Genomic DNA, 12,772 nt, shown 5'->3' with positions numbered 1-12,772 from the left:
TGTGTATGAAAAATGAATATTTTATATTATCTTTACTAAATCTAGGCAATAAGGCTCCTAAAAATAACATTGATTTTTTTGGAGCCTTTAATAGAAGAACTAAATGAGCTATGTGAAGATGGAATTGAAATTTATGATCCTTCCGACTCGAGTAATTTTAAGTTTCATGTAGCATTATTATGGACTATTAATGATTTTCCAACTTATGCAAATTTATCAGGTTGAAATACTAAAGGTGCACTTGTATGTTCTACTTGCAACCTTGACACATACTCATATAAATTGATACACGGGCACAAATTTTGCTATATGGGACATCATAGATTATTGAAAGCTAATAATAAATGGAGTCTAAATAAAAAAAAAATCTTTTAAGAATACTTTAGAAAGGTGTCTTGCTCCTAAGCATCTTTCAAAATAAAACATTTTTATCCAATTTAATAGTTATTACAATATAACTTTTGGCAAGTCTAATAGGAAAAGAAATTATGATTTGAATCCTCATTGAAATATAATTAGATCCCAATTACCTTATTGGAGTAATCTTTTAATTTTTCAAAATTTAAATGTTATGTAAATTAAAAAGATGACAACAATTATGGGTATTATTGAAAATAATATAGGTAATTTGAATGCTCATTTGAACACTAAAAAACTTGATGTTTGTAAAGATTTGCATCTAGTACCTGAATTTAAAGGAAAAATATAAAATTTCACTAATTGTGTATGCACTATAAAAGAAAGAAGAGAAACAAACATTCCTTCTATCTGTTTTTTATATTATGGTTCATTTGCTAATACACTTAGCAAGTGAAGCAATGCTAGCTAGTCCAGTTTAAAATTGTTGGATGTATCCTTTTGAGCAACACGAGTTATAATTATGTTAGGTAGTGTAATGATATTCAAAAGTCATCAATAGTGCATATTTGATTTTTTACCCTTTTATATAGGTCTATATGCAAGTACAAGTCTAGTGTGTATAATAAAGCACGTCTAAAAATATTAATAGTTGAAGGCTATATTGGAGATGAGTATCTTACATTTTGTTCTAAGTATTTGGATAAGGCAAATGTAAGATTCAATAGAAGAGAAACAAATTTTGATGGTATAAAGGAGCAAAACGTGAGCTTGTCTTTTTTTTTTTCACAAAATGAAAAGCCTTTAAGTAAAGAAAATACTAAATAATTAAGTTTTCAAGATTAGAGACAAACTTAATAATATATTTTAATGAATTGTGATAAAGTACAATCACTCGCGGAGCATGTTCTTTCCTATTTAAAACTTTAATGTTTCTTATATAGAAACATATATAAATATTAGCAATCCTTATTGAATGTTAGATTATATGAAAGTGGGAATAATCTCCAAGAGATGGATTTTGTGAAATAGTTTGAAAAAATTACAAGTAAATCAAACATAAGTTTTATTCACAACAAGAATTTTAATCCATTAATTTTTTTTAACTTGTGTTGTCTTTGAATAGGTAACAAACTTACTAAACGTTAGTGATGAAAGCATTAACTAAGAACTTTTAACTCTAGAGTAAAGCTCAATGAGAAGAGTTACTTCTTATAATAGCTTTGTTATTAATGGGTTTAAATTTCACATAGAGAAAAATGGTTTCGAAAGGGAAATACAAAATAATAGATAATATGTTAGAGATGATGCCCATAATGGAGAAAACAATTACTTTGACTTATTTAAAGAAAACAATTGAATTATAATATAATAGTCATTATTCATTATGATTAGTATGATGTTTATAATGATTAAAGAGGTATAAAGAATAATCAAAATGGAGTCATCACTTTAAATAACACCGCTTTTATACGCTTTTTATAAATTGATGAGCCATATATCTCAACAAGCTAAATTGAGCAAATATATTATGTTATCGATCAATTGAACTCAAATTAATGATTAATATTAAAAATAATGACTTAAAATTATTATGATGCCCCTTTATAATGGTAATGAAAGTAATGATGGCATGGAAGTACGTGTGATAGTAGATAACTTAGTGGTGAAATTGTAGATTATATTGTTAATGAATAAGATGATATAACAATGTCTTAGTAAAAAATGATGTGGAGTCGTAAACAGTGGACTAAAATAGAATTAAAAATAGAAAAGATGTAACGACCCGAAAATGGACCGTCACCGACGCTAGGATTCAGATCGGCTTAAGGCCGCCATAACCCGTAGCAAGCCTGCTATACTCTCTGTGTACCTGTAAAATCCCATACATGATCATACATTTTCTATGAAAAATAAAAACTTTACTCTGAACCAAGGCTCAACCTGTACATGCACTATCTCTGTATTACAAAACCCCTGACTAGAGCTTGCTCTAGATGGGTTAAACTCATACTCTGTTAAGCCTGGTTTTTCACATACACAAAAGGGATCTACAAAACAAATAAGTCAAGCACCATTCTAACTCTATACACAACTATTACATCTCTTTATAATATTACATGTCCACACTATACTATTACAAATCTCTTTTCTCTTCCTGTACCCTTCTGAACTTCCCCTGTACACTGTACCTGCAAGACTGGGGTTAAGGAAGTGGGATGAGCTCTATAGCCCAGTGAGTAGAACAGTAAAATAAGTTATTAAATCATGCTTTCATGGAATGCATCACAACACAAGTAATCACATCAACTCGAGTGATCATGTCCCCAAATAGTCCCAGTATCCTATCCTCGTGCCAGGGCGTAGAATGGGCACCTGGTCTTCCTGTACACAACATCTGATACTTACCATTACCGTGCCAGGGCGTAGACTGGGCACCTGGTCTTTTACTATGCCAGGGCGTAGAATGGGCACCTGGTCTTCCTCAGGAACTATTGGATCATCCACTAGCACCCACACAACACAATGATAGAATGCAATGCAACATATTCGTGATTTCTAATGCAATCAACCTATTGCATAATCAGGGTGCATGAAATATGCTAAAAGCATTCAATTCCTCAATTAAAAGAATTAAGTTGAGTTCCACTTACCTCTGGCTACCGCTGAACTGACTCTGCAAACTCTGAAGCAGTACTCACTTGAACTCTCTGGTTCCTCTGGTCTGTGCCTACACAGATGGACTCAAATGAGGGACCAAACTAGCTCAAGAACAACTCTATAAAACTCCCCAAAATCTCCCTAAAAGATCCTAAACCAATCACATAAAACATGCAAAAGGAGGCTGGACAGGGCACTTTCGGCGGCAGGTTCGGCGGCCGAAAGTCCTCTCCAGAGCCGAAACTCATGCACCTTCGGCGGCTGAACTTTTACTTTCGGCAGCCGAACCCTTTCGGGGGCAAGGTTCGGGGGCTGAAAGGCACTCCAGAGCTGAAAGTCCATAACCTTCGGCGGCCGAACTCCCCTCCAGAGCCGAAAGTCCACACTTTCGAGGGCAAGCTTAGGCAACCGAAGCCACCTCCTCAGCATGTTCGGCGGCCGAACCTTCCTTCGGCGGCCGAAGCTGGGTTCTTCAGCAAGGCAAAACCATGCTCTGCCGTACGCCAAAACCCTCCAAACTTTCCCAAACTCAAACACCACAATTCCTCAACATGTATATACCCAAGTATATGCTTAAAGGGGTCAAAAACTACCTTAAAACCCCAACAAACAACATAAACAACACACATATACATTTCATCACAAAACTTCAAAAACACCCTATTTACCCTAACCATGCAACTTTTACCCCAAAACTCCATAAAACCTCCATAAATCAAGAAAAGGAGTTCAGGATCTTCACTTACCTCGTGAAAACAAGAAGATGACCGATCCTAGCGTGGAGATATGGAGCAACTCTCCTTCAACTCTCTCCAAACTTCAAAACTTATGTTTGTAGCTCAAAACCTTCAAAATAACATTAAAACTAATCAACCCTTTACAAGAGTTGATGAAAACATGAAGAATACCAAAGGAAAGCATGGTCTCACCTCTGTTTGTGAAAGAAAAAGGAAATCCTTATCCTTTCAACCGACTGAGGGCCTTTTATAGGTGGCTGGCCAGACCACCTTCGGCGGCCTAACGTGAAACCGAAAGCCATGCATGTTCGGCGGCCGAACCTCACCTTCGGCGGCCGAACCTGGCTTTTCTGCCTTGGTGCTTTTCTTTCAAAAACTCATTTCCTTTTAACTTTAAAACTATATACCATACTAAAAGACTTTAGAAAAACATAAATCTTGCCCTTCTAGAGGATTTTGACATCCTGGATCCCACCGAAAAGTAGAATTCCGATGCCGGACTCTAGCCGGGTATTACAAAAGAAATCCAAAATTCTAATCCTAACAAAGAATTCCATGAAGATGAGGAAGAAGATATCAATGAGTATTCAAATAAAGTGGATGATGCATCAATTGATGCTAATCAAGAAGAAAATGATGAACAATTAGTTGATGAAAATAGTAGTAATGAATCTTCACGAACAAATAGTATAGTAAGAATAATGCTTATTTAGCTATAAAATGCATCAATTTCTTTAATCAATGAATACATAATATATATATATATATATATATATATATATCTATGAATAGGGAAAATTAAAAATAGTGTTTTCTTCTTTTTGCCCTTTGCTACAAATTTCTCCTTTATGTGTTGGATGTCCTTATTTTTCTTTTGCTTTACCAGTTTTTGCTTTTATTCATTCATTGTATCGCTCCTTCACTATTGTACCAGTGAGTTGGTCTTTATTGCATCATCCCTTTACAAAACGACATCGTTCTACATCTATCCACTGTCGCTGCTGCATTGTCTCATTATCAATCAAACTCTCCATGAGAGAGAGAGAAAGAGAGGGTGAAAAGAGTGAAGAAAATCTCCATTTTCAAATCTTTCAAGAGAGAAGCCATCATCAAAACCATGGACACTTTTGATGCCTCAAGCAAATATTTTAATCACTTTTATCATTTTCATCACCACCACCCTTATATGGTGCAAGGCAAGGCGGTGTCTTTCGGTGCTTAATGAGGGACGACGGATGGGGATAGATGAAGTACATCGCTACTATCTTGAAGCTTAATTTTCAATAATTTCGAGCTCACCAGTGCCATCTCCAACCTGTAGGTCAATTTCCCTGCCTCCTTTCTTAATGTCTTTGGATTTAGAACTTTTTGAGTCAATTTCGATTAGCTGTGATGGAGAAAACCTCCGATTGGTGAGCTCTCTACGATGCTTAAAATAGAGCTAATATTGTCAGGTAACTATGATTTTGGGCTTTTCCAATTTAGATTTCTATTGATGGTATAATGGAGTTTTGATGGTAGAAGGAACAACCATGCTTTCAACAAGCTGTGATGGAGGCCATTTTCAAACCTTTCAAGAGAGAAGCCATCATCGAAGTCATGGACAATTTTGATGCCTTAAGCAAATATCTTAATCACTTTTATCATTTTCACCACCACCACCCTTATATGGTCGCGAGGCAAGGCAATGTCTTTTAGTGCTCGATCACGAATGACGATTGGGGATGGATGAGGAACATCGTTGCTATCTTGAAGCTTGATTTCCGGCAATTTCAGGCTCACCAGTGCCATCTCCAACCTGTAGATCAATTTCCCTACCTCCTTTCTTAATTTCTTTGGATTTAGAAATTTCTGTGTCAATTTTGATCGGCTGTGATGGAGCAAAACCTTCGATTGGTGAGCTCTCTGCAACGCTGAAAATGGAGTTGAATTATTAGGTAAATATGATTTTAGCCTTTTCCAATTTGGATTTCTATTTAGTGGTACTAATAGAGTTTTGATGGTAAAAAGAACAACCATACTTTCAACCAGCTATGATGGAGGCTATCTCCGATTGTTAAGCTCTTAGTGGTGCTCGAAATGGAAATAATGAAAATAAATGTTATTTTAGGCTTTTCCACTTTAGATTTGTTGCCTCTATCTCAAATTTACCATGACCTTGTATTTATTTTTTTATTCCCTTCTCTATTGGATTTGTGTTTGTTTATAGGTTGTAAGAGCTAAAATGTTCCTCTATTCTTAAATTTTATTTGATTTTATTTTTATGATTATATGATTGCAGGTTGTTCTGATTTTATTTTTATGAGAATATAATTATAGGTTGGTCTTTATTATTGATTTTTGTTCAAAGATTTTATATGATAACAATGTTCTAGCTGAGGATCCATTTGATTCATGGAAAAGATTTTCAATAAAGAGTATGGTAGGTAGAGTTATTACATCTTATGCAACTAATGTGATAAAACTCTTGCAATAGGTGTTTGATCAGGATATTGGGCAAGACAAGAGACTGGGAATAACAAAAGTGCCTTTAATCGAGCTGGAAGGAGAAACTTGGAAAGAGATGGAGTTAAGACCGCTACCATCCCTTTACATGTTGAAGATTAAGGATAAGAAGGATAGAGAAACTCTTACAATAAAGGTATACATATAAATAATCATATTTTGTGTCTTTGTGCTTAAGATATTGTGCTTCAACTAATGTCGTTATCAATGAGAAAATCTTACACTTAGAACTTCCAAGTGAATTTATCAATTATTTTCTGTCACATCATCATCCTTAGAGTATTTTATATTTGATGATCTCAAATCCAATGTAAATAGTGGTTATTATAGTTTCATTTTTTAATGCTAATGTTTTAATGGTGAAAAAAAATATTGTTTGATCATTATTGAGTTTGACTTGATTATTATGTAGATGAAACTGAACATTTCTTTCATGGGGAAATTTGACTTGGGGTAGTCTATTTAAGCTCAAGCTTCTCTTCATTAAATGATTTCTTTTGTACTAAATTTGGATTGAAAGATGAATATATAAAAGAATGATTGTTTGAGATGTGTTTTTTTCCTATCTTCATTCTTCAGTTCTTAAAATCGGAGCCAACATTCAGATGTTCAATTGCTAAGTGTGGAAAATACAGATATATTTGAGATGTGTTCACTAAAACGTTTGGATTATGTAGGTTAATAGGCCTATATATACTAATAGGTTTAAGTCTACACATATATAGCATGCTTAATCTATAATCTCTAAAAGAATAGGTGCATCATACTTTCTAAAAATTGGCTCATTTTTTAAAAAATCTTTGTTGATTAATTTATGCGTGTTGACTTAATTCCATTTGCCATTCATGTTGAGCAATTATGCTCTCTTATATTTTATTCTGAGTTTATAATGGTATGATAATTTTTTTTTCTTCATATGATGTTACAATAGCCAAAAAGCCTTATTTATTCCAAATCTTGAGATTAGAGTTTCATATTAATAAAATTAGCAGTGGTATGTAATTGTTTTATAAGGCAATTTGTAGACTATTTACTAATTTTTTTCATATTTAATTAAAAGCATATATGGTTTTGTGCAATAGTTTTATAGTTGTTTGTGATATTATTGGGATCACCTTTCTATATATTGGTTAAGGTCTTGATGGTGATAGTTAGATTTCTCTTTAGAACAATTTTTTTTTTCATCTTTTTGGGTTGAATTTGGATATTTTGTAAATTTCTTCGTCTATTGTTATATTTCAATTCCATTTAGATCTCAATTGGATTATAAAGTATGAGTGATGACGGTACATAATTTGAGTGATTTTCACTTGGGTATTTGTTTTCAGTAAGACATATAGCTTAAGGAACGAGTATGCATTTGAAAATGTGATCCATAACATCAAATAGCAAATTATCAAGAGAACTTATATGATTTATAACTTAAATTTTATTTATTAGTGTGTAATTTGTGCATGAAAATAATCTCTTCAAAATGCACACATCCAATTTGTATACTTTTATAATGGTTTGGATAAAAATGAAAAATTTTGAAAAAATAACTTTAAACCATAAATTAAAATGAGAATAATTAATATATAGTCCACAGCATAGCGCGGGTGATCCATCTGGTATTTAATATATACCATGAGTTTTTCTTTTCATATATGTCAATTACTATTGATTTTTTACTCTTATAATATGTTACTTTATTATGGTATGTTTATTGAGTTATACTCTTATAATATACATCGTGGTCCTTTATTTTTCACTAAAGCAGACACAAGTATATGGTCATTTATTTTTTTTATTGAGTTTTTTAAGAAGTCATTAATGTGAAGTAGTTTATAAATAATTATTAGGAAATATTTGTATTTTCAAATAAGATTTATGTTAAAAGTGCTGTTTGGGGAATACTAATAACACACTTTAGAGATTGACATTATACTTTAAAAAAAAGATACTATCTATAGTTTAAAATTAATTAAGAGCAGCTGGCTAACTACCCTCTTGAGATAGACCATAATCAATGGAAATGGTTGACACAAAGTTAATGGGTTACACATAAATTCAAAGTAAGTTATTTGTTAGGATTGAATTGCCTATTGCATGGATTTTTGTTAAAAAGAAATAATAAAAAAAGGGATTTGATGTAACATTATTTATTTGATAAAGTAACACTTATGTTGTATTTTATATTTTGACACATGCAGAATGGAAGTGAAGCAAATATGACGAATAGGGAAAAAAATAACAGATGTTAGCTTATGTGGGCGCAAAGTCTATTATTAAAAATGTGCATGAAATAGTTAGTACAATTGATATATAATTTTGCAATGTATGATAAGATATTCTATTCATTTTTAATAGTTTTAAAGTTTTATTTTTTCATTTATAACATTGTAATAATGTCAAGAAAATATTAAAGAACCATAATGTCTAAGACTTTTTATTAAGTAAATATAGAAAAAAGAATGAGAAATTGATTGATAAGAAAGTCGAGGAAATATACCAGAAATTGTTGGATTTATATAATGCACAAGTAGAAAAATATGGTGTTGATAATAATACAATAAGGGATCCTTATATTAGGATTTTGTATCATAAATTATGATGTATTAGATGCATAGGTAAAGGTCCTCCTCCGCTAAAAGGTGTTAATTCGGTTAGGCAACATTCTCCTCATCACATCCTAAATGAAACTAACAAAACTACTCGAATTCAAGTAGAAGTGGAATGTCAAATTGCTGAACTTTTTACTCCAAAAGAATATGAATATAAATTTAAGTTATAAACTGAGTCGAACGCATTTTTTAAATAAAAAGAAGTAGATCTTTGAAAAACCATACATGATGAGCTAAGGGATAAGTTACACAATTAGTTAAAAGCTAAGATATGAGATGAAATCGATTGTTGCTTAAGGAGGAATTAATTTCCTTGCACGATTCTCATTAGTTTTGTTTCTCATTTGTTTTTGTTTATATTTACATTATTAGATTGTATCTTCCTTTATTAAAATATTTTTTTATTTTCATCTTTTTAATTTTATATTATTGAGAACTTTTTTTTAAAATGCAACTCTATCATATATCACCCATGTAAAAAATAAATCTTGAAGAAATTAGCTTCGACAGAACTTTTAGAAAATCATGACCATTAAATTTATATAAATAATTATAACTTGCTACCTATTAAACCAGTATCAAACTCCTATATCAATAAATAACATAAAAATAAAATGATAAAAAAGAAATCAATAAAAAATTAAAATATTAATTAAAAATATCCAAAATTACCTATTGATCAAGCATAATTTAGCTACATTTCTAGTATTATTATTACTATTTAAATATATATTTTCATAATTTAATTTATGTTTTTATAATTTTTTTGTAGAAAATGAGAAAAATGGAAATTTGGAGAAAAATAGCTTAAAATGCTAAAGAATTGATTTGACCGAAGCAATTTGGTTAAATCAAGCCTCAAAGGATGACTAAGGCAGCTGTAGGAAGAGGAAACTAACATTCAAAGACTTGATATGCCCAAGTTGATTTGGCCGGATCGCTGGCCAAATCATTTGAAGAAAGCTGAAATTGAAATCCGAAGGTAACTTGCAGAAACGATTTGGGCAAGTGATTTGCTCAAATCAACTATCTCCAATAAGAAAAGACAGAAGAGCGGAAAAAGTAGAAATTCAAAATTTCAAAAGTCTTAGAGTCCTATCCTATTTCAAATACACCAAGACTCATCCTATGGCACCTCCTAAACCACACTAAAAGGAGTTCTTCACCAAAGGAGATCAAGTTATGATAAAATACAAGGCAAAGAAAGAGTCAAAGACCAAGTCAAATTAGGATTCCAACTCCAAAAATGATTAAATTAAGGATTCTCATTTATAAAAAGGGCATAAATTAGCAGCAAAAGAGAAGCAACTTTCGGCAGCAAGACCAGCAACGCCCTCTCCCCTTTTCTTCTCCCTTTTCTCTTTTATGTATTCTTTGTCCACCATTAGTGGCTAAACACTTTTTCTCTGTTTGGAGTATGAGAAATTTCAGTTTTGTTATGAATTGAGAGATCTGAAATTCCATTTTTAAACTTCTATTTTTCAATATTTATGCAATTTGTTCTTCATGTTATTATTGCCTTGCTATTAGAATCAATAAGGGCCCATTGCTTTTAATTGCATAAGCAATATATTGTTAGTTTGAATAATTTAGATCCGTAATTGTTTAAATTATTTAAACATAAGTAACAATTGGTTGCATGATTTAACTTAACCACACGATTGGCAATGTTAGAATTAAGTTTCTCTATTTCTTAAACCAATTAACACTTGAAAAGTAAAGAACTCTAAGGGCATTCCTTGACAACTTGTTAATTAGTTTTTGATTAGCGAACATTTTCTAATCAAAGTAAACTTAGGAGGAATTTGGTTGTGAGAAACGTCTTCCACAACCTAAACTAATTTATTGAAACAAATAGAAGAATCAAAGTATGAATGGTTAATTCCAAACTGAAATGGATCATATACTTCAACTAGAGTCTTGTTATTATTGATTTACTCATCTTTTAATTATTGCTCTCGTTTACTACTTAGTTTTAATTTTAATTCACTATCATAAAAAACAATTCCCTTATTTTACTTTTATTGTCAACTTGCCCAAAAGTCCTTAGTATCAAATCCTGGTGGATTCGACTCTATTGCCACCATATGCCGTTTTAATTATTGATTAATAATAGGTTCATTTTTTATGGTTTCGATAACCGCTATAACCTATTAAGCAATATTTTTTTCAATAAATAAAAAATAATAAAAATTACAAGCTTAAAAAAATTTGCTTAAATAAAAATATAATATTTTATTATGAATGCTTAAAATATTAATTTAAAAATACCAAATAAAATATAATTACTTAAAAATATAGGTAAAATATAGGCAAAACGCCTATTTAAATCCTTAAAAAATAAATCAATAGATCAAATAAGATTTTTAAATTTTAATAATAGAACAAATATATCTTTAAAAGACATATAAGTCCTTTAAACTCTAGAAAAATGATAAATAAAACCTTCAAATTTTCAAAATATATCAAATAAAGCCTTCTTATTTAGTTTTTTTTTTTCATGTCGTTGATTTGGGACTAAGATTCTTTGATAATATCAAATTGCCTATGAATTTATATTGTCTATTCATTTCTCAAAACATAATTAAAATAATGTTTCATTAAATCATAATTAAATTAGAAATGAAGACAATAAAAAAGATAATAAATTAAAAAAAAAAAAATTGAACTACTAAATGGAAAACAACTTATTAATTTTCTTTAAAATACACCAAATACTTATCATGATATTATAAATTTCATACACAAGATAGTTAATGAAAACTTTGTGCTCTAAAAAATTTTTATGAAAAATATTTTTTAACAAAATAATTTATTTTTTATTATTTAATTTAATTTAAAATTAAAATATATTACCAAATTTACATATAGAAATATTAATAAAAATATCTAATAGTGAAAAATGGTTTCACCTTTCCAAAAAAAAATTATTTTTTTACAAAATTAACTTATTATTTGCTTTAACTATAAAAATATTTTTCATTTACTAAATTTTTTGAATTCTCCAAACATAAATAATATGAAAAATATTTTATAAAAAAATATTTTTCATGACACAAACGAAATCTTAAAAAAAAAAAATCAAAACTAATCCTCTAAAATTCAAAATAGATCTTTTGCCTTAAATTTAAAATAATTTTATTGAAAACTTTACAATGACATAAAAAAAACTTGGTGGTTTAACATAAATAATCAACTTTTTCAATGAGACTTTTATAAAATGATGTTACTTATAACAAGTTTCAAGAAAATTTATAAACATATAGAAAAAGTAATCTCTCTTTAGAAAAAACATTAAATTAGGTAAAATTTAAAATAAAATATTGCCATCTAATATTTTATTTTTAAATCCTGTTATAATTTTAACTAAAATTGATAAATTTTATAGAAAATTTTAACTGATTGCTAAAAACTCGATTATTTAAAATAATTTACTAACTTTTACAATAAAATTTCATAAAAGTCTATTATTTTCTGTAAAGTAGTAAATTATAAAAAACAAATTTACAAATTTAACAGAAAAATAATATTTTTTATATAAACAAAAAATACATAATTTTATTATAAACACTAAGAAATATATTAAATTAAATAAATGTGAAATAAAATATTAACATTTCATTTAAATCATATAATTTTAACTAAATTTTATATAAAATTTTAATAGATTTGTAGAAAAATTAATTATTTTACGTGATTTATTAACTCAAAAAATAAATTTTTTCATGAAGTAGTAAATTAAAAAAAAATCAAATTTAACAAAAAATAATATTTCTTTGCATACATAAATTAAGTACGTAATTTTATTACAAATATTTAAAAAATATTAAATTACCTAAATGTAAAATAAATATTGTCATTAACGTTTTATATTTAAATTCTATAGTTTTAACTAAAATTTATAAGAAA

General features: G+C 29.4%; 1 long non-coding RNA gene across 2 annotated transcripts; it reads left to right on the top strand.

Moving 5' to 3' along the window:
• The first annotated feature begins 4,702 nt into the window (after nt 1–4,702).
• On the top strand, nt 4,703–10,320 carry LOC110622279. Of its 2 annotated transcripts, none has more exons than XR_006351903.1 (3): nt 4,703–5,692; nt 6,232–6,396; nt 9,636–10,320. It is a non-coding gene; the product is annotated as an uncharacterized LOC110622279 (long non-coding RNA). The 2 variants fall into 2 exon arrangements; XR_002489076.2 differs by lacking the exon at nt 9,636–10,320 and adding an exon at nt 8,453–8,679 and having other exon boundaries at nt 4,707–5,692.
• Nucleotides 10,321–12,772: the final 2,452 nt, after the last annotated feature.

The sequence above is a fragment of the Manihot esculenta genome, chromosome 9, assembly GCF_001659605.2.
Source record: "Manihot esculenta cultivar AM560-2 chromosome 9, M.esculenta_v8, whole genome shotgun sequence".
NCBI lineage: Eukaryota > Viridiplantae > Streptophyta > Magnoliopsida > Malpighiales > Euphorbiaceae > Manihot > Manihot esculenta.
This window is presented reverse-complemented; position numbering and strand designations above follow the sequence as displayed.